Source organism: Humulus lupulus, chromosome 7 (assembly GCF_963169125.1).
Source record: "Humulus lupulus chromosome 7, drHumLupu1.1, whole genome shotgun sequence".
NCBI classification, from domain to species: Eukaryota; Viridiplantae; Streptophyta; class Magnoliopsida; order Rosales; family Cannabaceae; genus Humulus; species Humulus lupulus.
Window position 1 is genome coordinate 183,924,309 of NC_084799.1, and position 19,499 is coordinate 183,943,807.

Sequence of the window (19,499 nt, forward strand, 5' to 3'; positions counted from 1 at the left end):
GAAGTCAATTTCCCAAGTCGGCGGCAACCTTAGAAAGTCGTCAGGAAATACTTCTGGGAATTCTTTTATAATGCGGACGTCTCCGACCTTTAGTGGTGTTTCCTTGACCACATCCATGACGCTGGCTAAGAATGCGTGACATCCTTTCTCTATCATCCTTTGAACTTTGAGAGATGAAATAAGCGATGTCCGTAGTCTTGAAACTTTTCCCATAAAACATAGTCTCTGACCGTTGGGAGTTTGGAACATCACTTGCTTGCGTCTACAGTCGATGGTTACGCCATGCCTTGCTAGCTAATCTATGCCCAGTATCACGTCGAAGTCTTTGATCTCTAGCTCTATCAGGTCTCCTTCTAGTTCTACATCCTTGATTTTGATCGGTACACCTCGTACTATCTGTGATGATAGGACTACTTCGCTCAAAGCCAATTCTGTTACAAACCTAGTTCTAAATCTTTCACAAGGTTTGTCTAACTTCTCTATCCTTCCTAATGAGATATACGAGTGTGTTGCTCTTGAATTAAATAATACTGAACATATATTATCGAGGATAGGAATCTGACATGTTACCACTTTGTTACTAGCTTCAGCTTCTCCCTGGGTCAAGGTAAAGACTCTGGCATGAACCATCTTTTTGTCCATTTTCTCTTCTTGCTTGAGCTGTGGACATTCCCTCTTCCGATGACCTTCCTGGCCATAATTATAACATCCCTTAGTGTTTTCATGACACTCTTCTTTTGGCATTTAGAGCAATGCGGGTATTCTACATAACCTGACCAATTGCCTCAATTGTTTGTCTGTTCTCTTTTGTCATTGCCGGATTGCTTGTTGTCAGGATTCCTTCTCCTCTGACCATTATTGTTGCTAGGTTGATGGTTGTTGTGGTGGTTCCGACCATTCTGAGATTGACTCAGCTGTTTAGGTTCAGGCTTACTGGCCTCATCTTTACTAACATTCGCTTGAAGCTTTTCTACTTCTATAGCTGTTTCTAGAGCATTGGCATAAGTAGTGGTTCTAGGAGTTGCTAGCTTGACTCCTACCTAAATCTTTGGTCTGAGTCCTCTAGCAAACTTGGTGACCCTAAAAAATCTATTGGAACCAACTCTGGTGCAAACTTGTCTGCTCGATTGAACTAACGAGCATACTCTGCTGCTGATAAGTTACCCTGTTTCAGACTGGTGAACTATTCTACCCTCGTAGTGATGACTGTCGAGTTGTAGTACTTCTTGTGAAACAGTTCCACAAATCTAGTCCATGTCATGGTGGCGACGTCGTTAGTCTACTGTACTAAGTCCCACCATATTCTAGCATCCTTCTTTAGAAGAGAATAAGCGTAGGATATGCGGTCCGCGTTGTTGAGATTCATATGTGCTAGGATCGGCTCTACATTTCTGAGCCATTCTTCTGCCTCAAAGGGGTCGGTTGTCCCTTAAAAGTTGAGAGCGTGTTGTGTACAAAAATGCTCGTAGATTAGCTGTAATGCCCCAAATTTCCTAATAAGGTTTAGGACCTTGATTAGGAGGCCGGGAGGGCCATAATTGATTTATTATAGTATTTAATGATTATATGCATGCATATGGGCTCATATGTTAATTATGAGGGTAATTTGGTAATTTGGCCACTGTGGGCGTAATTGTATATTTTGGGTGCATGATTGTGATTAATTAATATAGCCACACTATAAGGTGGATTGGTTCGAGCTATCGGCATGAGACGATCATGAGATGTAAGTGTTCGGTCTAGTCATAACAGGTTTAGGTTCGGGGCTCAGGGTGAGTCTCGGGGTGAATTTAATGATTAGAGCATTACCGGGAATTAAAGGGTAATGGGATATGATTTATTGGTATTTGGGAATGGGATATGATTAAAGGGTAATGGGTAATGGGATATGATTTATTGGTATTTGGGATATGATTTATTGGTATTTGGGAATGTTGAGATTAGCGGGAATTGGAGAGCGTTAATTATGATTAACGATATAGGTTGAAAAGGATGATTTTACCCTTGGAAGTGCTTGGAAGCCTTTAAATGACCTAGGGGCATTTAGGTCATTTGGCTTGGATATACATGAGGTTTAGTAGGCTGTAGAAACAGAGCAAAACAGAGCCCAACCTCATCCTTACTTCCTTTCTCTCCCGTACAAACTTTCCTTCAACCTTTTCTTTGAATTTTGAGAGCCACCTTGAGGAGTTAAGCTTGGAGATCAAAGGGGGAAGCTAGGGAACTTGTCACATCCATTAAAGGGGATTCAAAACCGTGTTTGAGGTGAGTTCTAGTTATAAATTTAATGGTGTGCTCTGTTTTTGAGTTAAGTTTTGAATTTCTTAAGTTTTTAAGCTTAGAATTGGACTTTGTGAATTGTTGAGTTTTTGGTTGGTTTGAGCTTCAGGTTTTGGTGGTTTAGGACCATTGGGAAGTTTGGTAACTTTGGTTTGGTGATTTGGAGATGTTTAGATGGGTTTTTGGAAGGTTTTAGAAGTGGAAAAACGAAGAAAAATGGCTGGTGCGAAGTTGGGCCGCGGCCTTAGCTTGAAGAAGGTGGTGGAGGCTCTATCAGGGGGGCGCGCCGTGGCATGGTCCATGTAGGGCCGCGACCCTTAAGGGAAAAAAATACTAAATGGTGGTTTTGTGATGGGAACTTAACTCTAAGGGCCTAGGATCGATCCTACTACCTAGTTGAGTGGGATTTGATATTCCGGAGGCTTGGGTTGGGTTTGGAAGTATTTAATTACTCATTTTGATGAGGTTTTATATTTGGTTATGACTAGGTGACCGCTAATGGACTAGAAGTTGATCGTTCTCAAGGGTCGTTCTTTTAATCATTCTCGCTCGAACCCGAGGTAAGAAAACTGCACCCCGTATGTGACATGCATGGCTATGATTGATGCATGTTGGATGTTTAATTGTAAACATTGATAGCATAATGAATGCTTGGTGATCTTGCCCATTTGCATATGATTATTAATGAGGCAGGCTGGGTGATTAAGTGTGATGCATGTGATGCACGAGAAACATGTGATTAGGGCATGCCATGAATGATGAATATGAGATTGGCCAGAGCTTGGGTCTCTGAGTTTGTGCATGATCATGGTTATGCTAGCAACTATTTAGTAAGCATGCTAAATGCCCTATTCTTGGATAATTGGCATATGATACATATTGATAGCATTGCTTACTTTTGCATGGCACTGACTAATTAGTCAGATTTGGCAAAGGTGCTAGTATCAACTGTGAAGTCGTGACTCACTAGTCAGGTTCGGCAGTGGTACTAGGCACTGGTCACGTTGCACTGAATCGTCAGACAGAATTGGCAAAGGTGTTAGTATCAGCTGTGAAGCTGTGACTGAATAGTCAAGTTCGGCAGTGATACTGGACACTGGTCACCCAGAATTGGCAAAGGTGTTAGTACCAGCTGTGAAGCTGTGACTGATTAGTCAAGTTCGGCAGTGATACTGGACACTGGTCACATAGCGCTGACTGATTAGTCAGAATGGTCTTAGCATGGTTCACGAAAGCCAACGGAGATTAGATCTAATCGATTACTAGCATTGAATGACTCAAGGAGCATTAATGCCTGACCGACCTTGAGGGTCGATGAACAAACAGAGCTTGAAGGCTAGTGGCTTACCTATCAGCCACTCTCTTGCTAGAAAACAGAGCTTGGAGGCTAGTGGCTTACTTAACAGCCACTCTCCCGCTGAAAAGAGAGCTTGGAGGCTAGTGGCTTACTTAACAGCCACTCTCCCTCTTGAATTATGTGATGTTTACTCACTGGTTTGGAAGCTTTATGCTCCGTTTGATTATAACGATAATCATTTAATAATGCTTATGTATAGTGTTATGTTTTCTTGCTGGGCTTCGGCTCACGGGTGCTATGTGGTGCAGGTAAAGGCAAGAGGAAGTTGGACCATCCTTGAGTTGGAGAGCTTAGGTGATGACGTGTACATATGCAGCTGCTCGACCGCCACGGCCGAGGTTTAAAGTGGAACTAGGGTTGAACCCTGTTTTGCCGCTTAGAACGGCTTGTAGTAAATATTTTCTGTAATAAACTCTGAAATTTATATTTTCGGGATCCCAATGTATATATTAAACGTTCTAGTGAAACGTTACATCTTAACCAAAATGTTTAATCCCTAAACCGCTAATCATACTTAGATCACGATTTTGGCCAAATGACTTGATTAGCGAGTTTAGCACTGTTTACAAGGCACACCGTAACGGTCCCAGGAGTTGGGGCGTTACATTAGCTCCATGTACTGAGCTGGGTATGGCGCATAGTTCGCCATTGGCCATCCCCCTTAAGGACTTACTTGTTGGGGTGCTTGAGCCATTTCCTGAGGCTGCGGTTGTGGCTGAGCCTGTTGTTGTTGTTGGAGCGATTCTTTCACTTGTTGTCGTAGTCGGACAATTTCAGTGGTGTTGTCCACCGGAGGCGGCGGTGCACTTCTGTTAGTAGCAGTATTGGTAGCACGCGCTCCCCTTCTACAAACTGGAGGGGCTTCATTAGTCTCATGAGTGATGCTAAAGGCATTGGCATTTGTGCGTGCAGACCTTCTAAGCGACATCTTCTGCAGAATTCTAACAGTCGAGAAAAACATGTTAGAAGTTACCTTAATAGGCTCTAAGGCAAAACTTAATCTAAGCAAACATAACTTGGACCTATTAATTATGATTTCTTATGAAAAATTATGTAAGCCTCCTGTATAATTAGGGTGTGTTTCTATTCTTAGAAAAATAAGCCATCTTTATTATTTTCTAAGTTTGTTTATAATCATCTAATATGACTTAATTCTTAGGCTTGAAACTCGTCATTGTTCCAAAGTTAACCATATTGAGGGAGGGTTGGGATCAGAAAATCGTTCCCATTACTATGGCCCCCCTAACTCTCAATATAGAACCCAGTCCATTGATTTGTATCCACCCTCACCGAACTTGGTCATTATTTATTAAATTTATTATTTATTATGATTGTAAAAATAATAAAATTCATACATGTCATTAAAAAATAACAATAATATTCATTTGGAAAAAAGTTTTCACTAAGTACAATCATAAATGCAAAGATAATAAATAAATTAATAAAGAAATAAACTAATCTAAAAATCACGATCTTCTATATCTGACCCTTCATCTAACATATCATCATCTCTCTCCTCATAATCATCATTATCTCGAGCCTCAAAATTTCCTCGGGGAAGATTCGTAAAGATTCTATGTTTTTGCTCATTTGTGAATTGAAATTCCAACTTAGAGGTGAACCTAAGTATGAGAAAATAATATCTCATGGCTACTGGTAAATCATCTTCATCATCTATAGTCTCCCATATTTATTCTAATGTTAAAATAACAGAAGGAAAATATTTATAAAGCATAATTACTAAGACATATTGCTCCGTAGCTCTCATCATAATTTTCTTAGTAGTCTGAAGATGAACTAGCTCTTTGTGGAATAAAATTAATCTCTGATGATTCTTTCTAACACTCCTACTGTATTCCTTGGCTTCCTAATCCTTTTCAATTCCTTAATGGCTTTAATATCCTCATTGTTTAAGGCTCCATCCATTCTTAACTGAAAACATAACGGCTAAAACGTTAGCTATAACATAAACATAAACACTTACATTGGCGGTTAGATTCGGAGCTTGTGCATGTGTATTAAGGAAAACTTCAAGCATATGAATTTTTGCTCTGATACCAACTGTAATCACCCAACTATTCCTAAAACCTTGGACCATTAAAACTACTAGACATAGCTACTAATTTGGGAAACATACATTATAAATAACATAACTTTATTTAAAACCCAAAATATTGTACAAATACAAGATAAGGTAAAACTTTCAAATAAAATGTGATATGGTATGGGATCCCATTGTTTAAAAAAATAAAACATAAACTTTAATTGTTTAAATACTAAATGCGAAAATACATAAAAACATGAATAAAATGACAAAAAAAAAATGTCATCCTCGATTTTGATCGTCACGCAGTCCATTCAATCCATTCCTCAACACACAAGCCAAGTTGCCATGAATCTTTCCGCCTTCCATATCATTTCCCTGCATCAAGTTAAAAATAAAGGAATGAGCCTAATGACCAGTAAGGAAAATCTACTAACAAAATATATCATAAAACATAAGATTATAACATAAACATATACTATATGACTATAAAAACATATAACATATAGGACTACAATATTAATGGCCATTAACTCATTAACATGGCATGTGATAAACCATCTAAGTCCTCTGTCTACTAATCGAGGTAGGTTAGATCACATAGTAGTATATGATAACCCATCTAGGTCCTCTGTCTACTAATCGGGGTAGGGTAAATCATAACTCTAAACCATGAAAATGATAAAAATTCTTGGGTCTTGCTATCTAAGCAAGTAATATGCCCAAGCGACTATAAAACATATTCTTGGGGCTTGTTATCTAAACAAGTCATATGCCCAAGGACTACAAAACATATTTATACATATACATATTATAGCATAAAACATATCATAACATAAACATATAAACATATATAATCTATCCTATTTTCCTTACAAAAAACCGCGATATTTGAGAACAAGAACGAGATTGGAACACTCCTAAAACCAATAGTAAGAATGGTGAGTATTTCTAAAGAATGAATATGAAAAGGGAACTAAACCATCCAAGTAGAAACTTACCAAAAAGAACCTTGTGTTTCAAGGAACTTAAATACCCAACCGAGAATCGTAAACAAGAGTTAGGATCTGAAAAGAAAATAAAAAGAAAACTAAAGAATTATGAAGAACTTGAACTTGAGGATAAGAATACCTTGCTTGAACTAGAACCCGATCTACACCTCGATACCGAAATAACACTATATCTCACTTCCCAAGTGTTTAGAAAAGCTTAGGATGATAAAGCTTTTAACCCAAAAACCCAATTGTTTCTCTCTATGATAACCTTAGCAACTTGGAGGCTCTGGAGACTGCTTGAAGAATGAAGAAAATAGATGAGTACTAGGTCCTATTTATAGAGTTTAAGGAGTTAAACTAACCCCTTTTACTTTTAATAAATAAATTAATATAAAATGAAAAAGATTTGAATTTTCGTTCAATAGATGCCCAAAACTCGATGAAAATCGTTCAAAGGCAGGTCCAAGAGATTAAGGGATGTTTTAAGCTCGGATTCCACGGAATTCAAAAATGCAAGGGTGGGGTCGATATATCGCCCCCCTATAGGCGATACATTGCCTCCACTATGTTCCCCAACCTCCGTTCGATCGTTCGTGCGAAGTTGACGTGTTTTCAGTATCTTCCCTAGGCGATATATCGGCTCCTATAACTACGATATATCGGCATACGTTGATATATCAAACACGTATTTGCACTTATTCAGCATATTTGAAATTGATTAAACATCTTGAGTGAGTCTAAACGTGATTCTAGCAGGTGCTGGAAGGTTCTAGAGCTTCTAGATTCTTATTTTATTTAAACTATTCATAAAAAATACTTAAATCCTTAATAAACATGATTATGACAAGTGTCACATTCTTAATAATTCTATCTAAACCTTAGGTTATAATAAATATATTTCTAGGACCAACAATATTAATTAAACCTTATGTTATAATTAATATTTCTAAACTATATGTTAAACTTATAAAATCCATAACTGTTGCTATGAGTTTCCAACTAAGTCCTAGTTTGAACCAAAATCCACGAAATCTAACATACGAAAAACTAATACTAACTACTACTACTATCTAGCTAGCTAAGTAAATATTTTGGAACACTACAGTGAAGATGCCACTTGTTTGTCATCTTTCACTAAATCTTTATTTCCATAGAATGTTGTTTTACCTACTGGATCACTTGTTTATATATCTAACATTTGTTCTGCTCATATTGACAAGTATATTACCCTTAGCAATATTCTTTATGTACCCTAATTCAAGTTAAATCTCTCCTCTGTCCATGATTTTCTCAAAGATACTTCTAATTCCATGGTTTTCCAAACTTCATCATCCATAATTTAGGCAGAGATCAAGGAGTTGGGATTGCTAAAAGACTTGGCAACTTATATGTTCTTGACTAGGATCTTTGTTTTCCTTTATGTACTTTGTCTCTTAATTCATGTACAATGGTACTCACGTCTTGGCCACCCATCTTTGTTGATTACTTCTAAACTCATAAATACATTTTCTTTTTCTCCACAGGAATCTAATATATTCATTGCTCTGTTTGTCACCTTGCTAAACAACACAAGCTACCATTAATTTGCAATAATATTTTTTCAACATCTTTTTTTGTATTTAGTTCATATGGATATTTGGGGTCCCTTCTACATAATTAATGTTGAAGGATTTCGATATTTCTTAACTATAGTCCAAGCTAAATCCCTATTTACTCGGATATATATGCTCCAAGTTAAATCAGATGTCAAAGACAACATTCCCCATTTTTTTTCTCTTGCAAACACTCAATTTTCATCCAACATCAATACTATTCGAAATGATTATGCAAGATAATTCAATCTTACTACATTTTATGCTAAGAATGTCATCACTCATTATCATTCTTGTGTCGAGAGGCCTCAACAAAATTCTATTGTTGAGAGAAAACATCAACATATTTTAAAAATTGTTAGAGCTCTCATTTACCATTAATATATTAGTCATTTATAGTGCGAGCTGGTATATATCTTATGAACCGTACACCTTCTTTCCTACTTAAAAGGAAATATTATTTTGAACTTTTGTTCAACAAAGACCCTACATATGCTCATCTAAAGTCTTATGGATGTTTATCTTATGCCTCTACACTTGATCATACTCGACATAAGTTCACACCTAGAGCACGGGCTTGTGCTTTTATTGGCTATCCTTATGGAATGAAGGCTTATACAATTCTTGATTTAGAAACTAACCAAATCTTCCAATCAAGATATGTTTTATTCCATATGAAAGCATTTTTCCTTTCAAAAGTACAATGCAATAGGATCTCTTGAATTTTTTTTCTGATATTGTTTTACCTTCACATAACAGTACTCCTACATTGTATTTAGCGCATTAAATTACTTAGTCTCAATCTATACCTGCTGTTACTACCACGGCTGGCCGAAAAGTGTCAACACTAGCCCATCTTAATGTTATGTATGTAATCTTTCAACACCTTCTTCTTCCTCCCATCTAATACATCATTATCTTAATTAATCAAAGTTATCTACCCTTTTTTTAGCAGCCATTATTGTTGCTAATACAATTCCATAACCCTAAAATATTCAAAAGTTACTGCAAATCCCTATTGGTAGAAAGACATGCAAAATGAACATGAGGCCTTAGACACCATAAAACTTGGGTGGTGTAGCGTCTGGAAACTGTTAATATGATTAAGTGTGTTAATTAGCATGAAGGGAGGACACGTGGGGTAAATTATGTGAATTATATGACTATATGATTGAGTATGCATGATTATGTGTATTAAATGTGTTTAAAGACCCGCTCTTATGAAAAAGGGCATTTTTGTAATTTTAATTTGTTGAGGGTATATTTGTAATTATCATGTGTTATGTGCTTGAGACCGCATTATCATGTAGATATATATAATTTTTGGCATGAGTGGATCCTTTCAAGCGATTTTAGCGAAAAAGTCACAACATGGATAAATATCCGGCTCAAGTCAAACCTAGGGGTATTTTGGGAATTTCTAGTATTTTAAGATAATTGGTTACATGAAATTAAGTGGTTAAATAATTTTTCTTGATGGACTAGTTGATAAATTTAGGAACTAGTTGTGTAATTTGAGGTTAGTGGGAATTTTAAGTTAAATAACCATTTTGCCCTTGGGGTTCCTTAAGGAGGATAGTGATGGGGAAGGGTATAATGGTCTTTTAACCATGGAATTAGTGAATTATGGTTATGTTTGGTTGGCAGCCAGCATCTCACGTTACACTCTCTCTTTCTCTTACATTTTAAAGTTTTCTGGAACTCACTGACCACCAAGCATGAAGCTAAGCTCAAGATCATTTCTTTAGGGGATTCTTGGGAAGAATTCAAGCTATTAAGGGGATAAGAGCTTCTAGAGTCTCCATAATTGACTGGGATTTTTGAAATTTATAGGTAATCTCCTAAATTTTCTCTTTGAAGGTGTTCTTTATGAGGTTTGGGGTTTTTTTGAGATTTACTCTTGTATTGGTAAGTTTTGGATATTTATGTGAGTTGGATGGGTATAGAATCATGTTAGGATCTTATTTGAGGCACAAAACGAAATTGAAATCATGTGTTTGTGTTTGGGATTCTTGGAGTAAAGAGCACAAGCTTGAGTTCAAGACTGAAATTTCCACTTTTTTGTATTTATGTATTTTAGGGTGTTTGATGGTGTTTTAATGGTATAGTGATGTTGCATGTGGTTTTACTTGCTATATACATGTTGAATTTGTGTGAAATCTGCTAAAAATATGTGGGAGTCAATTTTGTAGGACTGTTTTGCAGTGGAAAACTGCAAGTTTGATTTGGGGAAGAACATGAGAAATTCTACGCTCGATTTAGGTTTCCAAGGACCTAGCGCGATCACGCTAGGGTGTAGCGTGACCATGCAAATGTCCCTGTACCCAGGTAATTTATGGGATCAATTTGGGTTTCTAGGCCACCAGCGTGACAACGCCAGGGTCTGGTGCCCAGAAACCCAAATATTTATGATACTACGATCGCGCTAAGGTTGGCACGACCGCGCCAGGTGCCCCAAAAATGCAATTTTCTAGTTTTTTTGTAATTAGGCTTGGGGCTTTGGGGATCTTATTTGGAAACCCACTTGGGGGCTCGTGATACAATTTCATTACCCGGTTGAATGGAATTTGAGGTCCCGAGAGCTAGGGATTAGTTTTGGAACCCGTGATTGAACTTAGTCCTAATAAGCGTACCATTTATGTTGTCACTAGGGTTTCCGCGAGGCTAGGGAAAATAATCACACTCGAGGACAATCTGTCCTCAGCACGAGACTCGAGGTAAAAAAAATTAGCACTTGCACCGAGAGTAGGGCATTGACCCCGTCCTTTGAACGCGGTTATGATCATGTGATAAATATAATTAGGGGGCTCAAGGCCATGTTTGCATGGACACTATGGGAGTGCAGTACGCACTCACTCAGCATAGGTCGTATAAATTATTAAAGGCTGACGTGAATTTGCATATAATCTTTCAAGCATGTCTCCTACTGTCTATGTTTTAATAGAATACTTGTTATTGTTGGTAACTAGTTTACCATGTGCGCAACTTAATACATGGGGTGGTGGTTCCAGGGATTTCAAAAAATATTATTTAAACATACTTTAAATAACCGGATCCATTAATATGTAATCATTAATCAATGAGATAGAAAAAGATAAGGAATTTCCAATTGTAGAACTATAAAAAATCCTTGCTATCTTTTTGTATCTCCTACGAACATCCAATCTAAAGCAATCTCCAAAATGCGTGTGGGAACATAGAGAGTTATGGTGGGTATTTTGTGATTCACAAGATATTCTCAACACATGAGATATTGGAATTTTTAGGTCTGAGACAAATTTCAGGGATAAAAATAATAATACGATATATTTTTAGCTCAGTCAAATGCTTTAGATTTCTCTAGAATCATTTCTCTTCTTTTTTAGAGTAATTTTCTATCAGATATATTTATAAATATAATTATAATTAAATTCAAATTACAAACCAATTATTAAATAATTAATTAAATAAATAAAAATATCCAAGAACTAGTCTTGGACCTTGTATCACATCCCTTTTTTCAGGGAATGTGACTTCACCACTTTTATTTAATTATTATTTAATAATCATTTAGTAAAAAATATCTAAACCTAATAACTAATTATATTTGTTGCACGTGTTTGCATTATGAATTTTTTATGATTGATAGACATGGGACGTATTAAGCAATAATCATGCGGAATGTAGGCCGTGTTGGCAGGACCTCTATGGGAGTGTGGTACGCACTCACTCGCATAGGCCGTGTAAATTGTTTAAATGCAACGTGAATTTGTGCATAATCTATGACGCATGTCATTTAAAGTTTATTTTTAATTGAACTCTTGTTATGCCATGATAGTTTTCTTGTTGGGCCTTGGCTCACGGGTGCTCTATGGTGCAGGTAAGGGCAAGGGATAGGTCGACCGACCATGAGTTTGAGAACTTTGGAGCGGCGCCTACACATTCGGCCTTCTTAACCGCCACGGTCGAGATACATTTGAGGGACTTAGGATACAAGTCCATTTTTGTTGCTTAGGCCGACTATTTTTGTAACTTCAGTTGTAACTGTGACACGTGGCATGACCTAATGGGCTCGGGCCCATCCTAAGCCCAATGAACGGGAAAGGAGGAAACCCTGATAGCCCAAGGATCATCGAGCCCAACAACATTCAGTGGGGGCGAGCATAACGAAAGGACCAGGATTGAGAGGCAGGCTCGACTCATCTTCCCGGCCCCGACCATCCTACATCCTCCGAGATGTTAATTAAGTTGGTAGACTAAACTATTCACGAGAGACAGACATTAACAAGAACCCCAGGGGAGACTTTCAGTCTAACAATGTCCACTTTGGAAAATGAACCCGAGTCTTGGTGAATGAACCAGGACTCCGATAAATAAGTTGTCACATTAGTAAACGAGCCCGGACCAGACGTTCAGATAGGGCAAGCCTAGTTTTCCCTGATGTTGACCTGTCCCCACAAAATTCAACTGTTGGTCTCCTTAAATAACCACGCATGGAACGTATACCGTTCCTAGGAAACAGTATTGCCACTACTCTGACAAATGTTGTCCCCAAGCTCCCCTTAGAAGCCCATGCGGACCAATCCGTGTTAAAGTACAATGGGCAGCTATAAGGCTTGGCCACGCCAAAGCTGACCCAATGGGCCCACATTAGCAACACCTAATTATGTTGCATTCTTTGTATTATGGCTCCATTAGCGAGCAAATTGTAATTACATCACTATTGGGCCCGGATTAGTTCGGGCCAAAGGTGCTTGACTGCCTATAAATATGGTTAGTTGTGCACTGTAGTAGGGATCCCAGAATTTTCTCTTGTAAGAAAAATGTTGTTGAACTTGTAGAAAACTCCATTGTCAAAACTCTCTAAAGCCTAATACTAGTGACTGGTGGCCTAAGGCTCATTAACGCCCCAATCACGTAAAAACTGTGATTGTTCATTTCTTATTCTCTCTTCTCAGCTCTTACTCTACAACATATTTATAGTTTCCGAAAAACTCAGTAAACATTTTGGTGCTTTCATTGAGAGCTAAAGGAAGCTTGAATCAATCTCGATCATCTGCAAAAAATGGTGAACACTAGACATACTATGTTCGATCCTACTCACCAGCAATAACAAGAAAATGGAGAACCATTGCTCAATCAACCACTTCCTCAAGACCAGCCCGAAAATATGCCATATCAGGGGCCTCTGCCCGACGACTCCCAAAACTTCGGGGATGGGGGTGGCTATGATGAGGCTATTATGAGGAAGATGAAAGGGAATATGAGGATCACGAGGTCGAAAACCCCATTGATCATGACAAGAAAGATATGGATTGTGAACAGGAGGATCCAGAGGTGGTCTGTCTCAGACAACAGGTCTTGGATCAAGAAGCCAGGATGCTTGAACAACAGAAGACCACCCGCCAGATGCAAGAGTCCCTCCTAGCTCTTTAGGCCTTTATTGCCGCCCAAGGATTGGCAGCCAATCTTTCAGTTGTTCCTCGCCCAGGAACGCAGCCACCTATCCCATTTCTCAAGACTGGCGTACCCACCGTCGCTACCCTTATTCCTCCTCCGGGACCATTCCCGCATCTCAGAGTCGACCTGTCGAATCCTACTCTTGGAAAAGGAAAATCCAAAATGATTGATCACGTTGGAAAAGTAAACCCCTAGAAAAGATATCATCCCATTCAAAAACCGGGGCTAACACAGGGCAATTCCCTAGGAAAGAACAGATGAATCCTGTCCCAATACGGGATCTTTCGAACAATCTGCAGGGGAAGCGCCCGCAGTGTACTAAGCCCCGGAACGTCCCTAGACAGAGCGATCATGGATGACACTTTTATCCTAGGGCCTCTGTGAACAAGGATCACAGAGGGTCCAAACACGGGGAAGGGACGGAACCAATCAGTTCAGGAGACGATACTTCCCGAGTAGACTTGTGTGACGGACTCAGCGCCCAAAAGGAGTGGGCTCGCAAGGAAAAGATTCACTCCCGAGGAAGTGACTTGAGGAATAACCTCAACATCAGGAGGAACAAGAGAGTCCCCCTAGACGATGGAATGGCCAGACAGTTCATGGAATAGCTAGTCGCTCTTAATAAAGTCACGGGCCGCTTGGTCTGGAAACAAGAAGGTGGAGGGTTCGATTCCGAAGAAGAGGAAAAGGAGTAGTGCGCCAAGCACATACTAGATGTTGTGCTACCAAAGAGGTTCAAGATGCTGGACATACCCGCCTATACTGGGAATATGGACCCCAGTGATCACTTGTCCTACTAAAATCGTTTAATGACTATAGCTCACGTCTGTGACAACGGCAAGTTCCTATGTTTCTCTATCACTCTGGCTGGACCCACAGAAGAGTGGTGGAAAAGACATAAGATGGGATCGATCCAGTCGTGGTCCAGATTGCAGTCAACTTCCCGTAAACAGTTTGTGGCCGCCATAAATCTAGACATGCTAGTCAATGCGCTGGATAATTTCAAGGAACATCCCACAGAAAGCCTTAGGGCTTACATCCAACACTTTACGGAAGAAGCCTAAAAAACTAAGGTGGATGACGTACATCGCCTCGTGGCTCTCCAGTCTGGGATCAGATCTGGATCCTCTCTGTAGGACGACATGCAACGCAACAAGGTGGCTACCCTTGAAGAATTCATCAAGAGGGCACAAGGGTTCATCAACTTGGAGGAGGCCCGGATCAAAGCCTTTGGGTGGCAGCTAGCGACCCAGTTGATAGCCCAAACCTTTCCTAGATATGGTGCGCAGTATCCGACAAATATCTATCCGGCACCCCCAGCGACACCCCCATCCACGTCCCGATCCGCTGGAACCCTTGGGAAGTCATTCATGACCCCGACAATCTATGGACCCCGACTCCATTAGCCCTATTTTCCGGGTGTAGAGTGGCACCCACTGGGTACAGTGCCGCTCCCTGTGGTGCTCAACCGGCTCAAGCCGAGTAGATGAAGAAATCAAAAACCCCTCTTGGGGGAAGATATCGGGCAAAATTCAAAACTGATATGAGCCCTCAAAGAAGGGGAAGAAGGGGTACGAGGCCTAATACACGAAGTATACCAACTTGGTGGACACCCCAGAAAACATCTACCTTGCAACGGGCAATGTAGCACATTACCGAAAACCAAGCCCCATGTTTAAAGGGGGAGAGAATTCTGGGGACACCAACAACAGGTGTGCCTACCATAAGGACGTGGGCCACATGACCGATTAGTGTCGTCAACTGAAAGATGAGATCAAAAACATGATCAAACTTGGGCATCTCAACCAATGGGTTAGGATGCCAACAGGAGTTTCGGGATTGCCAGCAACTCCCGAATATCATTTGGCCCCAAGCACGATAGGATCGTATCGAACTCCTCTCAGAGGGTATGCTCAAGGTTCAGAAGCACAGACCCCTTAGGGGGCCCCAATAGTGCAATCGCCTGGAGGCCCAATGGCCCCTAGGCCCGGAATGCCATATCTTCTGAAAACGCGCCTCCTCGAGTTGATGGCCACGTGGCCACCATATGAGGAGGTTCGCATCTAGGAGGATCATCCCTGAATGATCAGAAAAGGTACCTCTGCAAGCTCAATCACGACCATGAGATGTGCGCCTTGGTCCAAACTTCGGCCTAGTGCCTGAAGTTGATGAACCTACCCATCATGTTCATGGAAAAGGATGCCTAGAACGTTCACTTCCCATATCACGACCCCTTGGTCATTGATGCCCAAATCGCCAACAAAAGGGTATCTTGGGTCTTGGTAGATGACGGGAGCTTCGTCAATGTCCTATTCAAGCTAGCATTCACAATAATTGGCCTAACAGAGGTAGATCTAGCTTACTGCCCAACGCAGATATATAGCTTCAATGGGGATTCATTGCTCCCGATGGGCAGAATTCAACTACCCGTGATACTGGGGAATGAGGTTCAGGGCTCGTTCAAGTATTGCACTTTCGTAGTGGTGGACTGTCCCATTGCATACAATGTGATCTTCAGTTGTCCCGCTTTAGTCAACTTCGGCGCCATCTCCTCCATCTGCCACCTCTTCATGAATTTCCCTTGCGATAACAGACGAATGGGAACTGTACTAGGAGACCTGAAGAGCGCATGAAAATGCTACCACGTTTTCGCCCGACCAATCTTCATGGTCTGCAAAGAACCCATTGAAGAGGAAGACGTGGATCCAGTTCCAACTCCGTGGCCAGCACGGAGAATCTTCTGGGAAGACGATGAACTGGAACTGCGAATAGAAGCAGATGGGGCATTAGAACCCATGGACGAGGTGGAAGAGGTGTGCATCGATGACACCGTCCTAACAAAATTAATACGAGTCAAGAGAAACTTGAACTCAGAGGTCAGGGCTGGCATAATTGCATGGGTGAAAGAGAACCAGGATTGACCACAACGTCATATGTCACGCCCTGAACATTGACGAAAATGCAACCCCTATCCAGTAGAAGCGAAGGACCCTAAGGGCGGAAAGGGAAAAGGCCCTCAAGTTATAAGTCGAGAAGTTGTCCTCGATCAAGTTCATCCAGGAAGCCTTATATCCTGTTTGGCTAGCCAATCCAATATCCATACCGAAGCCAAATGGAACGTGGAAGACCTGCATCGACTTCACGGACCTCAACAAGGCTTGCCCGAAGGATTGCTTCCCTCTGCCCCGGTATGAGTTGTTGAGCTTCATGTATGCCTACTCCAGCTACAACCAGATCTTAATGCATGTAGCAGACCATGAACACACCAGCTTCCAGACGGACTAGGGTGTATGCTGCTACAACGTCATGCCCTTCGGGCTTAATAATTTTAGGGCCACCTATCAGAGGCTGGTTAATAGGATGTTTCAGAACCAACTAGGGAAGAACATGGAAGTCTATATAGACAACATGTTGGTCAAGTCCAAGACCTCGAATGACTTGGCAAAACCATATGCAATTATCTGAAAGTATGGGATGAAGCTGAACCCCAAAAAGTGCACTTTTGGCGTGGCATCCGGGAAGTTTCTAGGCTTCATAGTAAGCTCGAGAGGAATAAAAGCCAACTCAGAAAAGATCAGATGGTTGATCAAGATTCCATTGCCACAAAAGCACAAAGATGTTCAAAGCTTGATGGGAAGAATAGTAGCTTTGAGCCACTTCTCCTTGAAGTCTATAGACAAATGCATCCCATTCTTCAACATACTCCACGGAAACCAGGGTTCGAATGGACGGCCAGATGCAAAGAAGCCTTCTAGAAATTGAAGGAACGTCTGGTCCAAGCGTCCATCTAGTCGAAACCTATGGATGGGGAGCCATTGTACCTATACTTGGCAGTATTGGAACACGCCATCAGCGCTGCTTTAGTGCGAGAAGAGGGAAAGGTCCAGCTCCCAATCTATTATGTAAGCCAAAGATTCTTGGGCGCAGAGTCGAGATACCCTCTAATTGAGAAGCTGACATTTTTCTTATTGACTGCCTCCAGGAAGCTGAGACTTTACTTTCAAGCCCACGCCATTAAAGTACTGATGAACCATCCCCTACGACAAGTACTATAGAAACCCGAATCATCGAGGAGACTTTTGAAGTGGGCCATGGAGCTTAGCCAATTTGACATCACTTATGTCCCTAGGATTTCTATCAAAGGATGGGCCTTGGCCGACTTCATCTTAGAATGCAGTAGGACAACCGAAGATGAACTCGTCGACCCCATAATACTATTGTGGAAGATCTTTCTAGATGGAGCTTCCAATGAGAATGGGGTCAGGGTCGGGATCATCTTGATATCCCCTCAAGGTAACCAATTGAAAAGCGCCCTACGCTTCAACTTCGAAGCATAAAATAACGAGGCTAAGTACGAGGCCATGCTAGCCATATTACACTTGGCCCAAGAGGTAGGGGCAGCAAATATTGAAGTCCACAACGACTCCTAATTGGTGTTCGGACAGATTTTGGGGGAGTACCAAACAAAGGGGGAGAAGATGGCCGCCTATGTGATGCAAACCCGAGAGTTACTCCAATCATTCAAGAAATACTTCATCCGCCAAATCCCCAGGGAACAGAATGTAATGGCAAACACAATGGAAAATTTGGCCACGGATGTTGAAGCAGAACTCTCCGGGGTAGTCCTGATCGACCATCTACCCCCGCCCAGAATTTAAGCCCCCGCAATTGTCAACACCATCGATTACTCTACATCCTGGATGGGCAACTCATCTAGCACTTAACCACTGGGGAATTGCCAGCGGATAGGGTTGCCACCAGGAAACTACAGTACCAGGCTCCTACATACGTCATGATGGATGGAAAAATCTATCGCAGGGGGTTGCCCATGCCATATCTTTGATGCGTATCCGGGACAGAGATGATCGCAATCATGCATGAAGGATTTTGCGGAGATCACACAGCCAGACTCAGCTTGTCCAAGAAAATCCTAAGGCAAGGATATTTCTGCCCAACAATGAAGAAGGATTGTGTTTATTACGTATACAAATGTGAACAGTGCCAAAGGTATGCGAAGATCCCTTGAGCCCCTCCAACGAAAATAACCCTGATGAGCAATTCTTAGCCTTTTGCATGTTGGGGATTCGATTTAGTATGACCCCTCCTGACCTAGAAGGGTGGAGTAAAATACGCCATTGTAGCTGTCGACTATTACACCAAGTTGGTCGAAGCAGAACCAATGAGCACCATCACCTCCAAAATTTCCTTGGACTTCGTCATCAACAACATGGTGTGCCGATACGGCCGCCCTCACAAAATTGTGTCCGAAAACAAGAAGAAATTCGATAACATCCACTTCACCGACTTCTACGAAAGACATGGCATGATCGAAAGCTTCTCCGCGATCGCAAAGCCTCAAGCAAACGGAAAAACAGAAATCGTGAACAAGATTTTGAAAGGAACATTAAAGATAAAGCTAGAAAATACCCTAAAAATTGCTAATAATCACATAAAATCAATATTCTTCATAAAAACATGAAAATCCATCCAATTATTCAAACACATCAAATATTCCAATTTTTAACATGTTCATGCATGCAAATGAAGATTACCAAATGCTCTGAGGCCAGTTGTTAGGAAAACTTTATACAGGATCTTTATTATTTTCATGTACATCTAATATTAAATAAATTAACATGAGATAACCTAGAACATGTTTCTAAAATTGAATTCAAAGAGAAACAAAGATAAAAATACTTACAGTATATGCAGCGGAATGAAAGAGTCCTTCCTTCAGTTTCTCTAACTCTTGTATCCTTTCTGTCGTAGAGTATTATCAATAAACTGAACCA